The 25,638-nt window shown below is 43.1% G+C and overlaps 1 protein-coding gene across 1 annotated transcript in view; it reads left to right on the top strand.

The window, feature by feature from the left end:
* PAPSS1 (3'-phosphoadenosine 5'-phosphosulfate synthase 1) overlaps positions 1-25,638 on the top strand; it is a 358,089-nt gene that overhangs the window by 146,221 nt on the left and 186,230 nt on the right. Inside the window, exon 3 of the mRNA XM_053562526.1 lies at positions 20,890-20,994. The gene's annotated coding sequence lies outside the window, so the exon portion shown is untranslated. The remainder of the gene's footprint in view (positions 1-20,889; positions 20,995-25,638) is intronic.

Below are 25,638 nucleotides of genomic sequence, written 5' to 3'. Positions count from 1 at the left end.
TGAGACAGAGCCTCAAGTTGTCACCCTGGGTAGAGTGCCATGGCATCACAGCTCACAACAACCTCCAATTCCTGGGCTCAAGCGATTCTCCCGCCTCTGCCTCCCAAGTAACTGGGACTACAGGCACCCGCCACAATACCCAGCTGCCTTTTTTGGTTACAGCTGTCATTGTTGTTTGGTGGGCCTGGGCTAGATTCGAACCCGCCAGCTCAGGTGTATGTGGCTGGCGCCTTATCCACTTGAGCCACAGGCACCAAGCCAGCTCATTGTAGTCTATTTTTTTTTTTTTTTTTTGTAGTTTTTGGCTGGGGCCAGGTATGAACCCGCCACCTCCAGCATATGGGGCCAGTGCCCTACTCCTTTGAGCCACAGGCGCCACCCTCATTGTAGTCTTAATGTACATTTCCTATGATTAGTGATCACAAAATATTGTTCATATTCCTTCCTGTTAGCCATTTGTATGTCCATTTGCCCATTTTTAAATCAAATTATTTGATTTTTTTGCTGTCGGATAGGGTTTCTTGGACATTTCCTTGTCAGATCGATAGTTTTCCAAGTATTTTCTCCCATTTTATAGATTGTCTCTTCACTCAGTTGAGTGCTTCCTTTGCTCTGCAGAAGATTTTTAGCTTGATTTAATTCCATTAGTCTATTTTTATTTTTATTTTTTTTTTGAGGCAGAGTCTCACTATGTTGCCTTGCAGAGTACTCTGACATCTCAGCTCACAGCAACCTCAAACTCTTGGGCCCAAGCGATTCTCTCGCCTCAGCTTCCGAAGTAGCTGGGACTACAGGTGCCCGCCACAACGCCCAGCTATCTTTTGTTGCAGTTGTCATTGCTGTTTAGCTGGCCTGGACCAGGTTTGAAGCTGCTACCTTCGGTGTATGTGGCTGGCTCTGTATCCACTGTGCAACATGAGCCAAGCCTGTCTGCTTTTTAGGTCTTACTCAAAAATGTGTCCCCCATGGCTCAGTGCCCATAGCATAGTGGTTACAGGGCCAGCCACATACACCTAGGGTGGCAGGTTCAAACCCGGCCCCGACAGGCTGGCTTTGAGATTCCTTTGTCTTTACTGTATGACCCTCACATCCACCATAAAGGGGAAAGTGTTGGGGCCACATGAGACATGGCAGATACAGTTCTTAGAGTCTCTGGGAGGGTAGTGGGAACACACATCTCAGAAGATTGATCAGCAGCAAAAAAAAAGGAGGACTGCGTGTTGACAATGATTTGATTCCCAGGGAGATCAGCCTGGAGCAGCATTGCCCGGACTTACCAGTTTCCTAAGTATCCTTCCAGTGAGAAGTGAACAGCCAGCCTCCCCCACCTGGTTTATTAGGGCACTACGTATGATTAGATCACCTTACTCAAACTTGCCCTTCTTTTTTTTTTTTTTTTTGTAAAGACAGAGTCTCACTGTACCGCCCTCGGGTAGAGTGCCGTGGCGTCACACGGCTCACAGCAACCTCTTAACTCTTGGGCTTACGCGATTCTCTTGCCTCAGCCTCCCGAGCAGCTGGGACTACAGGCGCCCGCCACAAGGCCCGGCTATTTTTTGGTTGCAGTTTGGCCGGGGCTGGGTTTGAACCCACCACCCTCAGCATATGGGGCTGGCGCCCTACTCACTGAGCCACAGGCGCCGCCCAAACTTGCCCTTCTTAATAGGACTTGAACTGCAAATTAAAACCAACTTTCCTCCCCCACCTTATTTACAATATAAAGGAGAGTGATGTTGCTGGAGGGCATGCTAACTTTGTGCAGACCTGACTTTCCAGCTGTTAGTTCAAACTGAAATGTCCAAGGAGAAATGTGCATAGTCTGTTTGTTTACGCAAATCTTTTCTATAATGAAGAGAAGGAAATAATTGTCCAGCGCTGTGCTTTCCCTATGAAAGTACCCAGTCAGTGACCTCAAATATGTAATAAATACTATATAAATCATCTTTACAACTTCCTGATAGTTAATATGGTCAGGCATAAAGGGATGTAAAACATGAGTAATAATAGATTAAAATCTTTGACTTCTCAGCCTCTTCAACTTTCCTGAGCTTGTTTTCAGGCAGTGGCCATTAAAGTATATATTGTATATACAACCTATAAATTCAACGTGAAATAACACCTTGCGTTTGTACTAATGGTGTTACTGAAAAGAATCCAGAGTGCTTTCATATGCCATTAATTTATTTATTACATCTTTATGACATTCTCTTAAATTAAGTTTCTATGACTGCTTAGTCTGCATTCAGTATTTAACATCAAATGCTTAAAGATTCAAAAGAAAGTAATTGCCTATCATTTTTTAAAAACTCATTTATTTCCTTTTGTACTTTAAAAAATCCAATGTTTTCTGTTTAATTTCTCGACTTTATACCTTACCCTCATACACACACCCAACTTGGCATTCTTCACCCTCTCCTGCCCTGGCCCTTTCTAGCTGGTTCTCATAAATTAATATTGTCCTTTGTTTAACCCTCTCTTCCCCTGGTCTGGTTTCATTCATTATATTGACTTTTTTTTGTATTAAATTTAAAAGAACAAATTTCTCTTCTTTTATGGTTACATACCCCATGTTCCTCCATTAGCAACCTGCTGCTACTCAGTAAATACTGTTGAATATTTGTACTTTTCACCTATTTTGGTCCATCTATCCCCTAAATATTTGTCAAGCAATTACTATATTGCTGAGTTTTATAAGGAAGACAAAGGTGTAGCATCAAATCCTGGTTTCACAGTGTTTTCAATAAAGTTGGGAAAATAAGATACACACAATAGTGTTACACTTATCACAATAGGATCACATTTCATCTGGAAGTAAATTAAAACTCCAGGGTGGTTCAGTGGGTAGGGCATCAGCCCCATATATGGAGGGTGGCAGGTTCAAACCTGGCCCCAGCCAAACTGCAACAAAAAATAGCCAGGCACTGTGGCAGGCATCTGTAGTCCCAGCTACTCAGGAGGCTGAGGCAAGAGAATCACCTAAGCCCAGGAGTTGGAGGTTGCTGTGAACCGTGTGACACCATGGCACCCTATAGAGGGCGATAAAGTGAGATTCTGTCTCAAAAAAAAAAAAAAAAAAAAGTAAATTAAAACTTCATGTACTTGTTTCACATTTATTTTCAAATGTTTTCAACTCAACTCATGGGAAACATGCCAATCTGCTTAGAACCGGTTTATACTGTCTCTGGCAGTGCCAACGGGCTAGCTTCTGGCTTCCCACTGCCCCTTTTACATGTTAGGTAATTTAAGTTGTAGATAACTACATAAATAGAATAAGTTAAGTGAAAAACCTGGAACAATAATAGTAATAATAGTAATAACATTCATTGAAATGCAGAACCACAGGCATATAGCTATTCATGTACTCATATAGTCAAGATCTTGGCAGAGAAAAGACGGCATACTCTAAGAGTTTAACTAAAAAGCGTTTAATGAAGGGACTATTTATAAAGGGTGACTTGGAGAGGGGCCAGTACAAAGATGCAACCAGAAATGATGAAGAACCCAGAGACACTGGGAAGCACCTAGGGACACTTTGAGGCCTGGAGGGACAAGGGAGGGAAAGATATTTCCAGAGCTGATGAAAGCTGGAAGGGTGGGAATGGGGTAGCCAGACAGCAGCTGTGGCCTTGGGTGGAGGAATGTATCTGCTCAGACCTATAGCAAAAGGAAGACGGGGTGAGAAGCACAAGTATCCTGATCTCTCCCTCCTCACACTCTCAGGTTTCTTCCTGGTACCTCCTACTGACTGACCTGAACCCAAGGGCAAGGAAACCTGGGTACCGTAGTCAGTGAGGAGTCCGTGTCCAGAGGGAGAGCACAGGCCTGAGAATGGATCTGGAGGGGTGAGTGCTGCTGATTAACCAGCACGATTCTCTAGGGTGTTTTGGGAGTCCATACCAAGTGAGTTTATGATAAGGTATTTCTAAAGCAGTCAATTCCAGCATCCCTAGCTCAGGTGAGGATAGGGAAAATAATGCAAATGGAAGAGGCCATAGCCTCAGACTTTAACTTAACCAATCACTTTTTCCACGCCCCCTCCCACTGCACCAATTTCTAGACAACTTAGGTACATTGTCGTATGACAAGATGTTATTATTCTATTTCTTCTTATTTTGGTGAGAAAAATGTTCTTTTGTAAGGCCAAACCTTACCTTTATAGTAAGGGGCAACTAGAGGAAAAAGAAACTAAAATAAAGGTGAGGTAAATAGTTATGCAGGGATTTCCTGGAAAATCCCAAGTAAATACACAAACGCCATGTGACAAAAATCATCCTTGCAATCATTTGTAATGCAAAACTCCTGAAATAGCCACTCCTCAGAACATGCAGATAATCTGTACTTAGGATTTTAATTACTTAGAATTAATTTGTGAGAACATTCTAGGGATACAGTAATACACAGACGATTCTTTTTTCTTTTCTTTTTTTTTTTTTTGAGATAGAGTCTCAATATGTGACCTTTGGTAGACTGCCGTGGCGTCACAGCTCACAGCAACCTCAAACTCTTGGGCTTCAGTGATTCTCTTGCCTCAGCCTCCCAAGTAGCTGGAACTACAGGTGCCTGCCACAACGCCTGGCTATTTTTTTTTTGTTATTGTTGCAGTTGTCATTGTTGTTCAGCAGGCCCGGGCCGGATTCAAACCCACCAGCCTCAGTGCATGTGTCCAGTGCCCTACCCACCGAGCTACGGGTGCCAAGCCACAAATGATTCTTGAGTGTCACAACTTACCAATTGTTTAGCCAGTTAAGACTCTGGGACCCTTTGCTTGTTATGATGGCCAATTCTGGCCATGTAATGTGACCTGGGATTCCCAGGCATTGCCCATTAATGATAGAGCTCTTCTAAGTAACTGGGCTTTAATCAAAGAGCTGGAAAAAGAAAGTAGCCTGCTTTTATCTCCCCCTAGTTTCTGGCCTCCAATCCACATTGTCTTGACCAAACAGTGGCCATATTTTAACTAAAGAATCTTCATGATCAATGAACTCAGCTATATAGCAGATGAGGACAGAGAAGCAGATGTTTGCGCTTGCACATGAGGTCATTGTGTCCCTTGCTAGAACAGCTTAGTGGAGCAAACCTTCCTCCCTGGTATGCCAAGGCAGGCTGGTGAGTCACGAGCAATTACAGGTGAGCTGAAGATAGGCCCGTCAGCCCTGACATGCCCAGCAGCAGCTAAAGTGACTTGGTTTGTTGTCTTCAGATGTCAAATAAATATAATAATTTTGTTTGGGTGCCGTGACATGGAGAAGCTGGAAAGAACTGCTGTAGAGTGATAGCAGTGGAAGTCAAATTGTAACTTGAGAGGATTAAGTGGAGAAAGGGAGCGGGAAGCTGTAGGGTTAGAGAATTCTTTCAAAATACAGGTCAGTGGAAGGAGACAGAGGAAATGGAATGATTTGAAGCAGATTCAGCAGGCAGATGCTTGAGCACATTTGTAGGGAGTGGAGAAGAGAGAATGAAAAGATACAAAGATGGCTCAGCACCTGTATCACAGTGGTTATGGCACCGGCCACATACACAGAGGCTGGCAGGTTAGAATCCAGCCCGGGCCAGCTAAGTAACAATGATAACTGCAACAGAAAAATAGCTGGGCATTGTGGCGGGTGCCTGCAGTCCCAGCTACTCGGGAGGCTGAGGCAAGAGAATCCCTTAAGCCTAAGAGTTTGAGGTTGCTATGAGCTGTGACGGCATGGCACTCTACCCAGGGTGACATAGTAAGACTCTGTCTCAAAAAAAAAAAGATATAAAGATGGAAACAGAAGAGGTGTCTTGTGAGGTGGACAGGGAGCGGGAGAGCATCGAGGCAGTCACCACCATAACTCCTGTGTTCTTTATTAAATAAGAGGTTGAGTTAATAGCTGAGAGTAAAGAGGGAAGGGTCTTGATAAGAGCTTAAGAAAGAAAGATTTGAAATGTTTACTATCAGCAATGAGAGAGGGAGCTGGCAAAAGATAAGTAAAAATTTGCCAGTGTTGAAAGCCAGGCTGAGAATGGAGCCCATACATTTTTTTTTTTTTTTTACAGAGACAGAGTCTCACTTTATCATCCTTGGTAGATTGCTGGGTGTCACAGCTCACAGCAACCTCCAACTCCTGGGCTTAGGCAATTCTCCTGCCTCAGCCTCCCAAGTAGCTGGAACTACAGGCACCCACCACAATACCTGGGTATTTTTTTTGCAGTTTGGCCGGGGTCAGGTTTGAAACTGCCACCCTCAGTATATGGGGCCGGCGCCCTACTCACTGAGCCACAGGTGCCGCCAACCTCTAACATTTCTAATGAAGCCTGTCCACAGAGTCGCATGGTGAACACAGCTGTGCCAGGACACCTGGGTGCCTGAGTAGAGACAGTGGTTGGACAGTTTCATCTAAGACCAAGGCCTGGAGCAGCACTTGTGTTAGGACAGGCTGGCGAGGGAGTTGAGTCAGCTGATAATAACCAGGAGGAATAGAATTTGCACTTGATAGAAGAAGCTCTGCCTTAGTTGTCTTTTCATCACAGTATCCCAGTACCTGGAACAGCGGTCCTTAACCTTATTCGTGGATTAGAATCACCTAGAAAGCTTTAAAAATTCCTTATACCTGAGCTGTACTATAGACCAAATAAATTAAAATCTCTAGATGTTAGAAGCACAGTGTTTTTTACAATTTTTTTCTTTAAAACTCTCTGAATGATTCCAGTGAACAGCTAACATTGAGAACAACTAGTGTGGAACAATGTTTGGCATAGAGTTGAAATCTAATAAACTTGGTGAAGGAGCGGGTGAAATTCAGGTTAGACTAATGAGTCCCTGAAGCTAGAAAGGGCTGACACTAGGAAAAAGGGTTGATGAAGGCTGAAGTCTCCAGGAACTTGAAGTATAGGTTCAAGAGAAAAATTGAAGAGAGAGAAAAATTTGCAAGTTTATTAGTCCGGAGTAGTTCCTAGTAATGGTATGACCTTCCTAGTAATGGTATTAACCTTGCTCTGGCTAAGGGGCCTTTTCACGTAAGTGGCACAGAGGGAAACTTGCTGTAGCAGTTGCAATTAAAGATCTAAGGCCTGGCACAGTGGCTCGTGTCTGTCATCCTAGCCCTGTGGGAGGCTGAGGCCGGTGGATTGCTTGAACTCAGGAGTTCCAGACCAGCCTGAGCAAGAGTGAGACCCCATCTCCACAAAAAGTAATAAATAAAGATCTAAAGTTAAAGCTTTGGAATGTTTTGAGAAATTAGTGGTTAAGCTGCACAGGGGAAGGGAAGGAGGAAGACTTCTCCATGGCTCTCCGATTAGACATTGCCCTCCACTGAAGCTGATCTGACTTGCACCACCTCCTGTTCCCTTCAGGACTTCCAATTCACGTGTTTCAGCAAGTTTCTCTCGCCCTTTGGGTCTGAGATCATCTTTGCATACCTGGGATTGGGATCCCTCCTTACACTAAGAAACACTGTACTCGGGTGGCACCTGTGGCTCAAGGAGTAGGGCGCCGGTCCCATATGCCGGAGGTGGTGGGTTCAAACCCAGCCCCGGCCAAAAACCACAAAAAAAAAAAAAAAAAAAGAAACACTGTACTCAAGTCTTATTGTGAAGCCGTTTGTTCCTTTTCCTGCTTTCAAGACAAAAGCAGGCTGGGAATGTGAAGGGTAGTGAGTAATAAAGAGGGAAATGCTGCCTCAGTTCACCTCCTTTGCTTGAAATTTTGCTTGAGGCTGTTCTGCACAGGGCTTCTATTGGACAAAAATAAAAACAAGACAAACCATAAAACACCCTCCTCTGCAAATCCCATAATGCTTTTATGAGAAAAACAGTTGAGGCCAACGACCTTAAAAATACATTTATTCTTTTATTTGAATAAGACATTTATTACTTATTTATCTTATCACAATTTACAACTTCTACATAGGTTATGCTAAGTCACGCTGTACTCTGATGGTGAATTAGGCAATTTGAAGGGGCTGGGCTCCCATAAAAAAGCTAATTTATACCCTCCCTTCTCCCAAACACCTAAGTCATTTCTAAGAAATTATTTTAAAATAGTTGGATAGTGTATGGTTAGGCGGTGAGTTTGTAACTCATTATGTGATTTTATGAAGACGTACTTGTATTCTTCCTCCAGGGAAGGTAAACATTAAACCTTTGAGATGGAAAACTGTGGCACTGCTGGTCTCAGGTATATCTGGGAGCACCTCCAGATGGCAGCACGGAAAGCCAATGGTACAAGGCTTGAGCAACATCTGATTAAGAATCATTCTCTTTGTGGGAGACAATGAGCATCCAAGCTGGCAAACACTTTGAATGTTCCTCCAGCACCTGTTGATGTGGCACCACATTCTGGCAAATGATAGTTCTCACTACAGTACATCTTGGCCAGAGGAGGTGAGCCTAAGGAATGGTCACAGTGAACTCTGTATGTCTGAGAGAAAAAAGGTTATGAAGTGCTCATCAAAGCAGCATGACCAAGGAAGGATGCTAGGTCTCTCCATCCTGAGTCCACTGCCTGTCCCAGGTCACCACCTTCCATCCCCAACTTAGGACCAGCAGTTTCCCAAGATGTCTCCTGCCTCCAGTTGGTCCCCTCCATTCCATTCCACAGACCCTTTCTTAAATGCCCTCTGAGGCCAGGTGCAGTGACTCACGCCTGTAATTTTAGCACTCTGGGAGACCAAGGTGGGTGGATTGCTTGAGCTCAAGAGTTCAAGACCAGCCTGAGCAAGATCCCATCTCTATTGAAATAGAAAAAGTAGGCATTGTGGTGGGTGCCTGTAGTCCCAGCTACTTGGGAGGCTGAGGCAGGAAGATTTCTGGAGCCCAGGAGGTTGCCATTACTGTGAACTATGAGAATGCCACTGGGACAACAGAGTGAGACCCTGTCTCAGAAGAATAAATAAACAAACAAATAAATAAAATGCCCTTTGGTTTTATCATTCTGCAAAAGCCCATTGCATACTGTCCTGTTTCTCCCATTTCTCAGGATAAAATACAACTGCAGGAATAATATAAAAGGTCTTGGGCAGTGCCTGTGGCTCAGTGGGTAGGGTGCCGGGCCGGGCCCATATACCAAGGGTGGCGGGGTCAAACCCGGCTCCAGCCAAAACTGCAACAAAAAAATAGCTGGGCACTGTGGCAGGCGCCTGTAGTCCCAGTTACTCGGGAGGCTGAGGCAAGAAAATTGCCTAAGCCCAGGAGTTGGAGGTTGCTGTGAGCTGTGTGACGCCACAGCATTCTACTGAGGGCAATAAAGTGAGACTCTGTCTCTACAAAAAAAAAAAATAATGATATAAAATTATTACAGATAATAATTTGATCTCTGCCTGCCACTCCATTTTTTTCTTTTGCCACTCCCAGCTCCCAGTCTTACCACGTTAAACTTCTCGTAGTTTAAGATGATGAGATCCTTCTCTGGCCTTCTAAAAACTCTTTTTCCCTTCTTTTGTTATCTGGCTAACTCCTTATTTATTAGGACTCAACTTAAATATCCCAGTGGGTGCTCCTATGGCACCCTGAACTTCTCCTTTCTTATGTGTAACAGAGAAAATGGCCTGGAAAAGGGTGGGAAAATGTTTTCTGTCTCTTCAAAATCCCTTTACTCTTTTAGAGAACTAAAATCTACATCCTTGCCTCAGGCCAGTGGTCAGGAGGGGCAGGGGAGTGTCCTTTGTTCTTCATGCCACAGAAGATGGCTCAAGGGAATTGTCTGGATGCAGATCCTGAGATTGTCTTAGCTGAAGATGGGATTAATCAGAACCATACTCATTAAAAAACTCAGTATTTCTTCTCAGAAGCAAGACGCTGGTACTTTGAGATCAGAGTCTGCCAGCTTCCTCATTTGCTGGCACATTAGTAATCAGTAATACAAATCTCCTCAAATCACTTGTCCTCATTCTGTTCTTCTGATCTGGCCTTGGGGACAAGCGCCTAACTTTCAGAAACAGAAGTTATTATGTTCCTTAGGTTGCTTATTTATTTTCTTTTCTTACTGGACAATATTAACTCTCACTGCATGTTTAATATTCAGCATACACTGTTTTAAACATTTTTCTTGGTATACCTAATGTGATTTTCATAACAATCTTATGGGAAGACACTGGATTACAAACAATTAAACAAAACCTTTGGTTAACTCATGTGTCTAAGTCATACAGCTAACAAGCTTCATTAAGCACAGGATGATGTCAGTTTTGCCTCTCATTTGATCCATAGCAACACATGTATAGCTAGCACTTGTATTGCATTTAGAATGTACTGGAATATCTCAGTCTCCTATCTCAATAGGATGGAAAACTGAGGGACAGTGAAATAGCAGCCAGGCTCAGATTAAGCAGCTGGCTTCAGAAAGCGTGCTCTCGTCAGCGCCTGTAGTTTAGTGGGTAGGGCGCCAGCCACATACACCCAGGCTGGCAGGTTTAAACCTGACCTGGGCCAGCCAAACAACAATGATAACTGCAACAAAAAAATAGCCTGGCATTGTGGCAGGTGCCTGTAGTCTCAACTACTTGGGAGGCTGAGGCAAGAGAATCACACAAGCCCAAGAGTTTGAGGTTGCTGTGAGCCATGATGCTGCAGCACTCTACCAAGGGCAACATAGTGAGACTCTGTCTCAAAATGAAAGAAAGAAAGGAAAAAAAGAAATAAATAAAAAAGAAAGAAAGAAGAAAAGAAAGAAACTGTGCTCTTCACTGCTAAAATGTTCTCCCTTTGCAGAAGCATAAATACTAAGAATTGCAGAACTATTAATGAAATAGTCAACAAAGCAAAGCAAATTGAGATGCCAACATTTGGTAAGGCAATTTCTTAGTTCTGCAGACTACCTCCCATGAAGTCTTCCACTGTACCCACCGAAGGATGGATGCATAGTTCCAGCCAAATGAAAACATATCTGAAAGCATCTTTTTTTATATGCTGGAGCATCTGAGCTTCGCTGAGTAGTAATCAGTGATATAAAAATATTCAACTAAAACATTTCTCTTGTTCTTTTGGCATTGAAATATATAATCAGATTATATTCTCTGGAGACAATGGGAGAGAAAAACCCAATGGGATGAAGGGGAAAAGTTGAAGTCAAGCAGCTAGATTGGAGGAAGACTGCTGTGGCATGGGAAAAAAGAAGAATGGAAAAATCCTTGCAGTTCCTAACAAGACAAAAAAAGTTTAGTTTGGCTTTGTCAAGTACAAATAGAACTTGGGTGGCAGAGAGAAAAAAAGAAAAAAGCAAAGGAATGCTTTCATAGTTGTGTTCTCTCTTCCCCAAATAGAAAAGGTTATTGCTCTGTTTCTTCTGATTGCAGAACTGTTTTATAATTTTTATCCCCAAAAGAATTGTTTTAAAAGATCATCTCAAGCATTTTCTCCTTTCTATAAAATAAAATAAATTTGAAACTGAATAAACAGTTACTTATTGGGGGGATGATGATGGTAGGAATGAAGGCAAGGGGATGGCTCAGTCACCAGATGCTGTGTCTGTGCTAATTCTGCTAAAGGAGGCCCAAGTCATTGTCACAGATTTGTTGCCTGAACCTTATTTGACTTCTCTGCTGTCCTTTTTTCCCAGACATTGTACTATCCTGTGACTTGATATATCCAAGATTATATCACGCAGAACAGCACTAGTTGCTGACCCCAGCCCTTCAACTATGTTTAACCCAGAGGGTTCAATGTATATCTTAAATGGTAAGGACTATTCTCATGTTTATGTGAAAGAGAAATAAGCTTTTATGTTGTTTAAGTCCCTATTGCTTTCTAAAACTTGCAACCAAATCTAAACCTAATTAATATAGTAAGAAAAGTTTTTATTTTAAATGCAATGATAAGCCATTAAAGGACTTTTTAAAAACTTCAGGTGAAATTCATGTAACATAAAATTAGCCATTTAATAGTGAACAATTCAGTGGCATCTAGCGCATTCACAGCGTTATCTTTGTGATAACACCATCTCTTTATCTAAATCCAAAGCAGTTCCATCGCACCAAAGAAAAACCTCACTTATTAAGCACTGTCTCTCCATAGCCCAGTGAAGGATTTTAAGCAAGGAATAGTGTGATTTGATATACTTTCTCAAAAGATTACTGTATGGGCTTGGCACCTGTAGTTCAGCGGCTAGGGCACCAGCCATAATCACCAGGGGCTGGAGGGTTTGAAACTGGCCTGGGCCTGCCAAACAATAGTGACAACTACAAGAAAAAAATAGCCGGGTGTTGTGGCAGGCACCTGAAAGTCCCAGCTACTTGGGAGGCTGAGGCAAGAGAATCCCTTGAGCACAAGAGTTTGAGGTTGCTGTGAGCTGTGACACCACATCACTCTACCAAGAGTGATATAGTGAGATTCTGTCTCAAAAAAAAAAAAAAAAATCCCTGGGCGTGACTGTGCTCAGTGGGTAGGGCGCCATCCCCATATACCAAGGGTGGCAGTTCAAACCCAGCCTCCGCCAAACTGCAGCAAAAAAAATAGCTGGTGTTGTGGCAGGTGCCTGTAGTTCCAGCTCCTAGGGAGGCTGAGGCAAGAGAATTGCCTATGCCCAGGAGTTGGAGGTTGCTGTGAGCTGTGATGCCAGGGCAGTCTACCGAGGGCAATTAAGTGAGACTCTGTCTTGAAAAAAAAAAAAAAAAAAGATCACTGTATGGAGGAGGGATTGAATGGGAGTAAGAGTGGGAACAGAAGAATACATGAGGAGGCGGTGATGACAGACCAGGGAAGAGACAACGGTATCCCTGACCAGGTGCTGGACAGGGATACCGAGTTCACAGGATAGGGAGAGATTGTACTGGTGGATTTACGGGAAAGGAGAAACTGAGCCTGACTCATAGGTGTCTGAACTTGGCTTCTAGGTGGAGCCGGTTACTGAGATGGGAAAGACTGTGGAGAAGAACAGATTCAGGGCAGAATATTTAAAAATTTGATTTTGTACATGTTAAGTTTGACATTTCTGCACTAGAAGACTAGATACCCTAATTATTTGGCCCACATTCCATTATAGTATCTATTATAGTATCTATTCATTTCACAGAAATAAAAGGAACCTTTTAAATTTTATTTTATTCCAAAACCACCCAATAACTCCACATCTAACTCTGAGTTAAAGCCAAAGTCATGTCAATGACATATAATCTGTGGATTTCCCCCACCTCCAACCCATTCCCCATTACCTCATCATCTACTGGCTGTGCTCACTCTGTTCCATCAGCCCCGTGCTGTTCCTTGAACATGCCAGGTTCTCTTCCACCTCAGGACCTTTGTAGTTTCTCTTCCTTTTGCCTGGAATGATTTTCCTGCAGATATCACAAATATCTTCCTGACCTCATCTTCTTCAAGCCTTTGACAAATTTCAGCATCTCAATGAGGTCTACACCTACCACCCTATTTAAATCCCAAATGAGTAAAAATAATTATGCTATATCTGAAAGAAGATCTCAAATAGGAGCTTGGAGAGATGAATGTGGAGCTCAGAGGAGAGGTGAGGTCTGGATATATTAATGTGGGAGAGCAGTTAAAGCTATGGGAATGGGTTAAATTACTCAGGGAAAAAAATCAAGATTAGAAACAAGAGGTTCCAATATTAAAATGTGGGGAACTTCAATAGTTCAAGGTCAGGTGGAGGTGGAGAAGACAATAAGAAAGGTAGAAAATTAGAACCAATAAGGTAGGAGAAAAACAAGGAGATGCCTGGAGAGGTGTGTGGTGTGAGGTGAATGGCAACAGTGTCATAGCACTTTGTAGTGAGCAAGAAATAAACCCTCATAAGGCTGGGCACGGTGACTCAGGCCTATAATCCTAGCATTCTGGGAGGCTAAAGTGGGTGGATTTCTTGAGCTTAGGAGTTCAAGGCCAGCCTTAGCAAGAGCAAGAACCCATCTCTAAAAATAGCCAGGCATTGTGGCAGGTGCCTGTAGTCTCTGCTACTTGGGAGGTTGGGACAAGAGGATCACTTGAGCCCAAGAGTTTGAGGTTGCTGGGAGCTATGATGATACCATGGCACTCTACCAAAGGTGACAAGTGAGACTCTGTCTCAAAAAAAATTACGAAAGAATCCTCATAATGGGGTAGTGCCCGTAGCTCTGTGGGTAGGGTGCCAGCCATATATACTGAGGCTGGCAGGTTCGAATCCAGCCCAGGCCAGCTAAAGCAACAGTGACAACTGCAACAGAAAAATAGCCAGGCATTGTGGCAGGCGCCTGTAGTCCCAGCTGCTTGGGAGCTGAGGCAAGAGAACTGCTTAAGCCCAAGAGTTGGAGGTTGCTGTGAGCTGTGACATCACAGCACTTTACTCAGATGACAGCTTGAGACTCTGTCTCAAAAAAAAAAAAAAAGAAAGAAAGAAACTCTTATAATGTGTGTTTTTATACATTTTGGGATCTGAACAGTTACCGCACCCTGATTTAATACAAAGGCATCCGACAAAGGGCAAGTGAGGAGAGAGCCATGCACCAGGTCTTTCTAGAGGGCCACCAACTGACCCCACCTGTTACAAAAAGCAGAGGTTTCTCACAATCAGAGATGTCATTCCTCTTTTCTGGGGGAGGGGACAGAGAGGCATCCAGAGAGTCCAGAAGTGTTTCTAGTCCTTTCTTTCCTCCTTGGACTGGAATTTAGAAATGTCCTCCTCTCCCTATGGATAATGAGGAGGTTGGGACAGATTTTCCCACCCTTATGGTAGAAACATAGCCCAAGGATCGCTTTGGGATTAAATAGGTCCTTGGAACTGTCGATGGCCCTGCCTTAGAATTTGCCTGTTGGAGTCTCTCCATGTCTCCGGAGGCCCAGCATTATACCTGTGTGTACTGAAAAAACTGGTTACCTAGGCGCTGGGAGACTTGAGCACTCTTGGTGTTGCACTTGGGGCTACCTCCAATTGGCTATGCCCTTGGGACCTAGGTCCTTTTAAACCTCATTGCGTTGTTGTTACCAATATCCTCACTGGTCTTGTAACAGTTAATGCACAACAATGATATGTGTTTAGATTTTTAGTACAGATTTGGGAGGGGGTGAATATTCAATAATAAGAAAAAAGGGGAGTTACACATGGGGTGGAGATCTGTTTGAAACAGCAATGGATAGATAGAACAAGCCCAGCGTCTTGGTTTGGGGAGAGGAGACAACAATTGTCAAGTGTTAACCAAGTGCTTGCATTAACTCATGAAAGCCTTGCACCCTTGTGATGCTTGAAAGTGGGCTATAGATTGGGATGTCCATCTCCAGAGCTTGCATTTTTGTTGTTGTTGTTGTAGTTGTCATTGCTATTTAGCTGGCCCGGGCTGGGTTCGAGGCCGCCACCCTTGGTGCATGTGGCCAGCGCCTTAACCACTGTGTATGGGCGCCACCAGAGCTTGCATTCTTATCCACTGAGCTGCACAGCTCCCTTTGCCTGAGTGAGAGGAGGCTGCTCTTACCTCTGCCTCAAGAGCAGTTTCAGAAGTTCTTCCACAGCGCTTGAAATATTTGAAGTTATTCCCTTTCCTTTGACGTCTTCTGACCCCTTAGACTGTGAAACCCTCCAGGACAGGAACTCACCTTTGTTGTTTAATTTGCTGCCTATCACTTTGTAGGTGAGGTTTTAGTTGAACAGATACTATGTTTGCCGGAGAACCTTTTGAAGACTTTTCTGATCACAGCCTTGAAAGTAATACATAGTATAATTCATAAGTTGTGGTTGCTTCACACCCAGAAACAAAAATGTCCAGGCTTATGATCTGCATTTAGAGAAGTGATACTATGTTGACCATTTTTCTTCATTACTTAGAACACCCCACCTCCCCAGTTTTTACTGACAAAGGCTGACCTTTTCCTGAGTCTCCAAGGGGAAGTGTCCAGGGAGTGGTAGTTGGTGCTGGGGTCAGGGGATCTTCAGGGAACCTACTGAGAACTTAAATGGCCTCTTCCTAGACTCAGGGACGGGGTGACTCTTCAGGCCACTGCAGAGCATTGCAGATTCATGCAGCATCTCACTCAAACCTGGATTTCACATAGTGAATTTTAGGACACAAGAAATTGACTGAACTTTTTGTTGCATCCTTCTTTATGAGGCACTTAATTTCTGGAATACCTGAAGTACAGTCTTGGTCTAATAAATTCACAAAAGAAAATGCACATATTAGAAGATTCTTAGGCTCGGTGCCTATAGCTCAGTGGCTAGGGCACTGGCCACATACACCTGGGATGGCAGGTTCGAACCCAGCTTGGACCTGCTAGGGTAGGGCACCAGCCCCATATGCCGGAGATGGTGTGTTCAAACCCAGCCCCTGTCAAAAACTGCAAAAAAAAAAAAAAAAAAAAAAAACAAAACAATAACAACTACAATGAAAAAAATAGCCAGGTGTTTTGGTGGGTGCCTGTAGTCCCAGCTACTTGGGAGGCTGAGGCAAGAGAATCGCTTAAGCCCAAGAGTTTGAGGTTGCTGTGAGCTGTGATGCCATGGAACTTTAACGAGGGTGACATAGTGAGACTGTGTCTCAAAAAAAAAAAAAAAAAAGAAGATTCTCAAACCAAATGTAACAGTAAATGATCACAGGACCAACTTTAGTTGCTGGAAGGAGAAGAATTCCTGGCTAATTTTTTTTGCAATTTTTGGCCAGGGCTGGGTTTGAACCCACATCTCAGGTATATGGGGCTGGCTATCCTTTGAGCCACAGGCACCGCCCAATCTTTTTTTTTTTTTTTTTTTGGTTGCAGTTTGGCTGGGGCTGGGTTCGAACCTTCCACCCTCGGTATATGGGGATAGTGCCCTACCCACTGAGCTATAGGTGCCACCTAATTCCTGGCTAATTAGCTCCTTATTAAACTATATAGCTTAGTCCTGTGCTACTCTGGACTCCCTCTCTCCCTCCCTCCCTCCCTTCCTCCCTTCCTTCCTTCCTTCCTTCCTTGCTTCCTTCCTTCCTTCCTTCCTTCTTCTTTTCTTCTTCCTTCCACAAATGAAAGAGCAGGTAGAAATAATATGTCCATGGGAAAATGGCAGGTACTGGAGGCCAGGTGGAAGCCTAATGTTAGAAATGGTGACAAAGAGTAAGCCTATTTTGTTTTCTAAACTCAAAGAAGAGAGAGAAAAATAGATATCATTTTTTGGTCCAGTGGTGTCTAGGCTACTGAGATCTATAAATGTTTGGTAGCTTCTGTTTCTTCATTCATTTATTCATTTATTTATTCACTTACTCAACAAGGTTTCATTGTGGACCTACTGTTTGCCAGCATTCAGTAGAATGCTGAGAATATAGAGATGACTTAGACCTATTGCCCATCCTCCAGAGTATAGGGAAGGAGTTAAATGTGGAAACGGAGTAGACCGAAAACACCTCAAAGGTATGGAGAGAGACTTACTCATTGTTGTATCACCAACCTCAAGGTGGTGACTGGCACATAGTAGGCACTTAATAAATGTTTCTTGAATGACTTTATGAAGGCACTGGCCAATTCGCCCAGGCTGAGTTATATAGCCTGAATGATTTAAATACATGTAATATAGTCAAAGACTTCAATAAATACCCAAAAGTGATTGCATGGTGGGAATTTAGTTATAATTTGGTAGTTGAAAAAATATCTCAACCTAAGCTACAGAGTAGACATTATTTTTTTGGGGGGGGCCCAGTGAGGGTGTAGTCATGTCATCATAGCTCACTGTAACCTCAAACTCCTGGGTCCAAGCAATCCTCCTGCCCCAGCCTCCCAAGTAGCTGGGAATGCAGGTGTTTGCCACCACGCCTGGCTAAATTTTTCTATTTTTGTAAAGATGTGTGGGGTCTCTTTGAGTGCTCAGGCTGATCTTGAAGGCAATCTTTAATATATGGAAACCTCACAATGCTACAGCACTGCTAAATTCCAACCATGTTTTTAATGATTCATCCTGAGTTACAGGCTCTAGGGTACCATGTTCTTGCTCAACACTAGCTAATATTTCATTCAGCTGTGGCTCAACCTGAGTGAAACAACTGACATAAAAAGGACATCACTTATTCTAGTTACTTCTGTGAAAAAATAGCATGGCATGGGATGGCAGCTGCTCTGAGGACATTTATAACAGTGGCTGTGTTTATACTCTTATTGATTTCTGATAGCACTTTTAAAATAGAAGCCATAAATGATGCATAGCCAAGACCGACTAGGAGCTGCGAGAGAACTACACTTAAAAGAAGTGGACCAAGAACTGTGAAGTCAGCTGGCTTAGAGAAAGCATTTCTAACAATAATTTATTTGTAACTGCTCCTAGCCATGCTGTGGTCTTGGAGGATGCTAAGGGGTGTCCTGATGTGATTACAGCCAGGGATCAGAAGCCAGCTGTGGAGAGGGCACACACAACCCAGCCCTGCATAGAGCTAGGAGTCGATAAAGGGGGTGGTTCCAGTACTGTGCTCCTTACCACAGGTGACTGCCTTTGGAAGGCCACCAAATTTTTCTCATAAACTCTGTTCCCTGCTTACTGAGCAACATTCTCCACATGTCACAGTATGGACAAAAATTCCAGAAGAGCACACGATAGGGCCGAATTTGTTCCGTATCAGAGTCAGTGGCACTGCTAGTTTGAAGACGTCTTAGCCATGGTTTGTCTCACGGCTGCTTAAGGAATTCTTGAGATAATAGCTCTCCTGCAACAAAATAGTGACATGCATGTTAAGCTGCTCTGGTCCACTCCATGGACAAAGGATTGCACCTGGAACTTACACGATGTGGTCTTCATGGAGGCCAGGCTTAACAACATGACTATTTGACTATTTGACCATTTAATAGACTTAAGACTATTTGACTTAAGACATTGTGAAAAGTAACAGTTCCCAATTCTACTGAACAACATTTGAAAACATGGAGATAGTGACTGGGAGTGCTTTACTGCCTCTGACTGTTCAGATGGGGGAAAATATTCAGAAGAAAAAGGAGAAGGTGTATAATCTGTGTGGAGAACAGAGGGAAACATACAAAAAATTTCTTACTATCAGACAAACAGATTTTATGGCCACCTGTTGCTAACTGTCTCCTGTTAGAACCAGGCAGGGAGTTAGCTAGTTGTTCTTCTGAAGGGTGGTTGAGTGATCCGGGACTGGGTAGTCATAGTCATATGTGGGCATGAGCTGGGCCTATGACAATTAAAAGGCACACCCTGTCCTTTAAAAAAAAAAACGAAAAACTTCCTCATGGAGCAGGGAGCTAGAAATTTTAGAAAATGGTTAGCCAATGTACTGAGACCTTTTCTCCTGGATTCAATGTGGAAGTAGATTCTTTCTTTTTCCTTCCCTCCTTTTGACAGAGTCTCACTTTGTCACCCTTGGTAGAGTGCCACAGAATCACAGCTCACAGCAACCTCAAACTCTTAGGCTCAAATGATCATGCCTTGGCCTCCTGAGTAGCTGGAACTATAGGTGCCCGCCACAACACCTGGCTATTTTTAGAGACAGGGTTTCACTCTTGCTCAGGCTGGTCTCAAACTCCTGAGCTCAAGTGATCCACCTGCCTCAGCTTCCCAAGTGCTAGGATTACAGGCGTGAGCCACCGTGCCCGGCCCACATATTTATTTTTAAACAGTGATATGTATTGTGAAAGAGAAGCATGAAGTACTTTGAGGCATTTAGATTTGGGGTTTGGACAAGGCTGTATTTGAGTAAATGACATTAAACTGAGAATCGAAGGCTGAGTTGGAGTCAGTACAGAGTGCATGTGTATGTGTGTGTTTTTGTACATGGGCCTATGCATTTGAGGGGTGGGAGATGAGTGCTGGGGAAATGGGAAGTGAACTGGGCTGAAGAAACAGTAGTTGGCCCTTTTGAAGAACTGAAAGGAAGCCATGGTGGTTGTCATGTGGTGTCGAGGTAGACATGGATTTGAGACACACTTGGAGAAGAAGGCAGGGGCCATGCCCTTCATGGCCTTGTAAGCCATGTTGAACATTTGGGAGTTTATCCTGAGGGGGGATGTTTGCCACTGACCTGCAGTGGGATAGTAGAGCAGAGCGCAATGGTGCTCATCAGCAAAGATTCCTCAAAGTGAGCAGGGATTAGGGTGCGACCCTGGGTATGATGCTCATGTAACAGGGACTTGCTTTACAGCACATTTTGTGGGTTGTCAATCCTGGGGGTGGTATTTTATTAAGGCTGTGGGAAAGGCAAAAAATCATGCAGGAAAATAGTCCTACTAACTGGATCTCCACAAAATGTCAGACACTGCAAGTATATATGCAAATGGGAAGAGAGCAGAGCCAGTGAACAGAGGAAAGGGAAATCTGAAGGCAAGTTTTAATTCAACATCCTGGCCTCACAGAGCCTCTCCTGGCAAGCTGTTTCCTCTTGCCTCTCAGCTCAAGAAGTACTAGGGAAGTTTAACCCAGTCTCTAGACTCTTCTTCTAAGCTTGAAAAAATATTCCCTGTATATTTCTTAGGAAAGAGTAACCTAAAAATACCAAACTGTAAAATCTTTGACATTCCAAAGAATGCCCGTGGTTCTGCCCACATTCGCAAATCCTGGAGAGGAATTTTGGTTTTGATAAATATCCTAGCAATAGTCCCAACCAGTATGTACTTTTTTATTTTTATAAGTATGTATGATTCAACACGTTTTACATTTCTCCTGGGGAGTGATTTCCGTTTTCTTTCGAGTTTGATGTATAGGAAGCATAGTGTGTTTTAAAAAGGACAACCCCAATGAATCAGGGAAACTGTACAGATTAATAGAACAAACAGTTATTTCAAGTTTATAGTTTTATGAATTTAACCATAAAATTAAAAAAAATAAGGTGCATATAAAAGCATTATTTATAGGGTGGCTTCTGTGGTTCAAAGGAGTAGGGCGCCGGCCCCATATACTGGAGGTGGAGGGTTCAAACCCAGCCCTGGCCAAAAACGGTAAAAAAGAAAAAGAAGCATTGTTTATAGACCAGGAGGTGGGTTATACGATCTATTGTTTGCAGGTATATTGGGTCAGAAGAGTGATAAATTCTTGACTTTCAGGAAATATTACAGATCACAACCATGCCTGTTACAGAATAAATCTGAATGAGTTGGAGAGACAATGGACTAACCAGTGCAGAAGACTGGGAATGAGGACAAAACTGTGTAAGTCATGTACGATGTATATGAACCCCACACACTACTAGCCTTGGTCTTCAAGGGGTATAAATATGAATTAATGTCCCATTGTATGCCTTACTTCATAGACAAATAACTTTCTTTTCTTCTGTCTCATTTGTTTAATCTTAAAAAAATGACAAATAAAAATAACCTCCTTGACAGCTAGAAGTATGGCCACAGAGAAAAATGATTTATAAAGCTATTGGCAAATGTGGGCTGGATCCACAGAACTGAGCAGTAAAAGATTTGAACAAGTATTTCTCAGGCTCCATTTGCCACAGGATTGTGGAGTTGGCCTTCTGGACGGCACAACCAGACTGTTCTTATACATTTGGAAGGTTTGGACCTTGGAGACTGGATGTAGCCAGCTAGACTAGATAGTCTAACCATAAGATGTAAAATAAACAAGACCACTGTAGGCTCAGGTTACCCAAATGTTTTATCATTACTGATTTTCCCCTTCAGATCCACTGTAAAAATCCAAATGTTTCTATTCTAGCATGCAAGGAAAATAGTCACCTCTCAGCTGTGAAATTCTGAAGGTGTGTGAAATTCTGTTTTTCTAAGTTTAGAGCCTAAATTATTTCAAATCCCTTTTGTTTAAAAATTAATTTTTTTTTTTTTTTTTTTGCAGTTACTTCAGGTGCGTGAAACTTAAGGGCTCATTCAGGAAGTATGTTAATCTTTGAAGGAGCGATCCCTAAAAGGGTTGGTCCAAGGATTTATTAATTAATATCTTGGAAGCAGTGCTAATAAAGAGGAAAAGGATTGCTTTGCCCGTGCTAAGCACTATTTTACTTAGAATTGCAGAGAGCTCTCTTCTGTTTTTAAATTTTGTGTTGGTACATTGTTTGGTGTTACAGCTAAAGTAGATTAAGGTATTATGAAACTGGAAAATGCTCTTTAATTTCTCTATTTGATTAAGAATCTCCCATCAGGGGCGGCACCTGTGGCTCAGTTAGTAAGGCGCCGGCCCCATATACCGAGGGTGGCGGGTTCAAACCCGGCCCCGGCCAAACTGCAACCAAAAAATAGCCGGGCGTTGTGGCGGGCGCCTGTAGTCCCAGCTACTCGGGAGGCTGAGGCAAGAGAATCACTTAAGCCCAGGAGTTGGAGGTTGCTGTGAGCTGTGTGAGTGAGGCCATGGCACTCTACTGAGGGCCATAAAGTGAGACTCTGTCTCTACAAAAAAAAAAAAAAAAAAGAATCTCCCATCAGGGCGGCGCCTGTGGCTCAGTGGGTAGGGTGCCAGCCCCATATACCAAGGGTGGTGGGTTGGAACCCGGCCCCAGCCAAACTGCACCAAAAAGTAGGCGGACATTCTGGCAGGCACCTGTAGTCCCAGCTACTTGGGAGGCTGAGGCAAGAGAATCGCCTAAACCCAGGAGTTGGAGGTTGCTGTGAGCTGTGATGCCATAGTACTTTACTGAGGGCGATTAAGTGAGACTCTGTCTCTAAAAGAAAAAAAAAAGGGAAGAGGCTTGAAGAGAATATCTGGAAGCTAAGGTCCAGTAGTTTGGCGTTACAACAATTGAGATACTAGTCTTTTTTTCCCGAGACAGAGTTTCATTATGTTGCCTTCAGTAGAGTCCCGGGGCATCACAGATCACAGCTCACAGCAACCTCAAACTCTTGGGCTCAAATGATTCACTTGCCTCAGCCTCCCAAGTAGCTGGGACTATAAGTGCCCACCACAATGCCCGGCTATTTTTTGGTTGTAGTTGTCATTATTGTTTAGCAGGCCTGGGCTGGGCTCAAACCTGCCAGCCTTGGGGTATGTGGCTGGTGCCCTCCTCACTGAGCCAGGATACTAGTCTTAAGTGTACAGCTGAGAGGTCCCATCTTCCTCCCTGGCTCCCACCAGCTGTCTTTATTTGAACACCCTTGATGTGACACAATGAGAACAGAAGAAAAGGATGGTCATTTGAAACTGTTTCTCCTTGGCAGAGAAACAAACTCATTGCCTAAAATATCATAAGGTCTTGCAGTGAGTCAATATAAACCTTTTTAATAAGAACCATGGTTATTTTCAGGTACTCAATACATTTTATTTGCTGAAAGGGTAGGCCTCATTAACAAATGCTCTTTTTGTTGTTATGTTTGTATCCTGATGCATGAGAACTCCATTTGCCAACTATTTGGGAATTAACTTCAATTAATTAATTTCATAAGACTAAAAAGGATTTAGAATTTTTTTTAACATTAGATAAAGCATAATACCATTATTTCCAGTCTGACTAATTTTAAAGCCTGAGATTATCTTTCTCACAAGAAAGACTCTGATTTGTAGATTTTCCACACCACATGCTTTTCCAGCTTCTAGTTCTCTTGAGGTCATTTCATTGATTTTTAGAATCTATTACAAGAGGGAAAGTTAATGTTTTTGTTAATTCAGAAGTTCTAATAGCTGAGATATAGAAAACTTAGCAAAAAACTGCTTTCTTTATACTATTTCCAGAGTTTTGGCCCATATTTCTTTTTCCTCTTAGTTCCAAATAACATTTCTGCACTTTTCCAGGTTGCACTAAACAATAAAATACCACAGTTTAAAGACATGGTCTAGGCTGGTCATGGTGGCTCACATCTGTAATTCTAGCATGCTGGAAGGCTGAGGCAGAAAGATGGCTTGAACTTAGGACCAGCCTGAGGAAGAATAAGACCCCATCTCTAGTAAAAATAGAAAAACTAGCCCAGCATTGTGGCGGGTGTCTGTAGTCCCAGTTAGTTGGCAGGCTGAGGCAGGAGGATCACTTGAGCCCAAGAGTTTGAGGTTGCTGTGAATTATGATGCCACGACACTCTAGCCTGCAGCAACAGCATGAGACTCTGTCTCCAAAATAAATAAATAAAGTCATGATCTGTGTGTTCTGAAAAGTTTCTATCTAAAGCAATTGGTAAGAATATGTGGAACTTAGCATAGTCTTTTAAATGGCATTTGCCTCAGCTATGCTTTAATGAGCAAATTGGTGGTCAATAGTTTATAATATACTCTTGGGTTTGCACACTGTTGCTTAATCTACCTTTAGCCAGTAATTCACTTCTTGGACTTAAAAGCAGTTTCATTCTGTTGTCATTTTGGATAAAAGGCGCTGTTATAAATACCAGGTAATGTAGAAGCTTCTCGCTGTCTACAGATTGTATTCTAGACTTCTTCCAAATTATAGAGATGTCTATGGGCACATGGCTTACAAACTAGGGATGCTTATGACCAGCCCCCTTAAAGCTAGAGCTGACCATGTATCCAACACATCCCTAATGGAATATCAATGAAAGAGATGTGTGCTGTTTGCAGGTTAAGACTTAAAAACAGGGGGTGGAGCAAGATGGTGGCCGAGTAATAGCTTCCCTGCAACTGGACATGGTGAGTCTGGGGAGATAAGACTCCAGGCCTCTCTGGCTGGTGAGATCTGCCTATAATCATCCCTTTGAGAATACAGGGAGTCAGCAAGGGACTTCTGGACCCCAAGAGAAGGACAAAAACAGTGGAAAACTGACAAGTGGTTGCATGTGTTCGATCGACCTAATCCCGCCGGGAACCATAAGTATAAGCAGCAGTGAGACTGCAAAGTGGAAAGGCCTTGCTTGTGAACTGTTTCGGTGTTTGGACTTGGCACTCAGTTGAACTGCCTTGGGGAGAGCTTAAGAAGGAGTGCCAAGAACTTTGGGCATTGTCTAGGGCCCCAGACTGAGCTGCTGAGCTAGGCCATAGGAGCCATTGTGAGAGAATTGCCCCAGAAAGCTCTGCCCTCAGGGTCCCAGTGACTGAGCGCCGGGCACTCACAGAACCGTGCTCATCACCTCCCGTCCTGTAGCTGGATCCGGGTGTGTCACATGCCAGAGATGCTTCCACAACCAGAACTCCCTAGCTGGGTCAGCCCCAGAGGAACTACACAGGGTCACTCCCTACAAAGATCCAGCAACAATAGAGTGATCCCACTAAGGTCTAATCTTCAAGGGACACCTCCCCAACTCTGAGGATGGCCAGAGACAACGGTGAAAAACAATCATGAGGCAAAATCAACAGAAAAACTCTGGCAATATGAATAATCAGAGTAGATCAACTCCCCCAAGGATCAATGGGGCAGACACAGCACAAGATCCCATGCACAAACAAATAGTTGAGATGTCAGAAATCGAATTCAGAATCTGGATAGCAAATAAGATTGAATTAGAATTCCAAGCAGCAACCCAAAAGATATCTCAAGAATTCAACGAATTCAAAGACCAAATGACCAAAGATTTTGACACATTGAGACAAGAAGTTGCATCCCTCAAAGATCTGAGAAACACAGTAGAATCCCTCAGTAACACAATGGAGCTAGCAGAAGAAAGGATTTCTGACATTGAAGACAAAGCTTTCGAATGCTCCCAAACTCTCAAGGAGGAAGAGAAATGGAGGGAAAAAAACAGACCACTCTCTCAGAGAGCTCTGGGATAATTCAAAGAAAACCAATGTTCGTCTTATAGGGATCCCCAAAAGTGACGAAGTGGCTTCACAAGGCACAGAGTCTTTTCTTTATGAGATTATGAAGGAGAAATTTCCAGACATGTCAAGAGATTCTGAAATTCAGATAGCAGACAGTTTCAGAACTCCAGCATGACTCAACCCAAATAAGACATCCCCCAGGCT

The sequence above is a fragment of the Nycticebus coucang genome, chromosome 1 (genome assembly GCF_027406575.1).
Source record: "Nycticebus coucang isolate mNycCou1 chromosome 1, mNycCou1.pri, whole genome shotgun sequence".
Lineage (NCBI taxonomy): Eukaryota > Metazoa > Chordata > Mammalia > Primates > Lorisidae > Nycticebus > Nycticebus coucang.
Note: the sequence above shows the minus strand (reverse complement) of the source record. Positions and strands in the feature narration are given on the sequence as shown.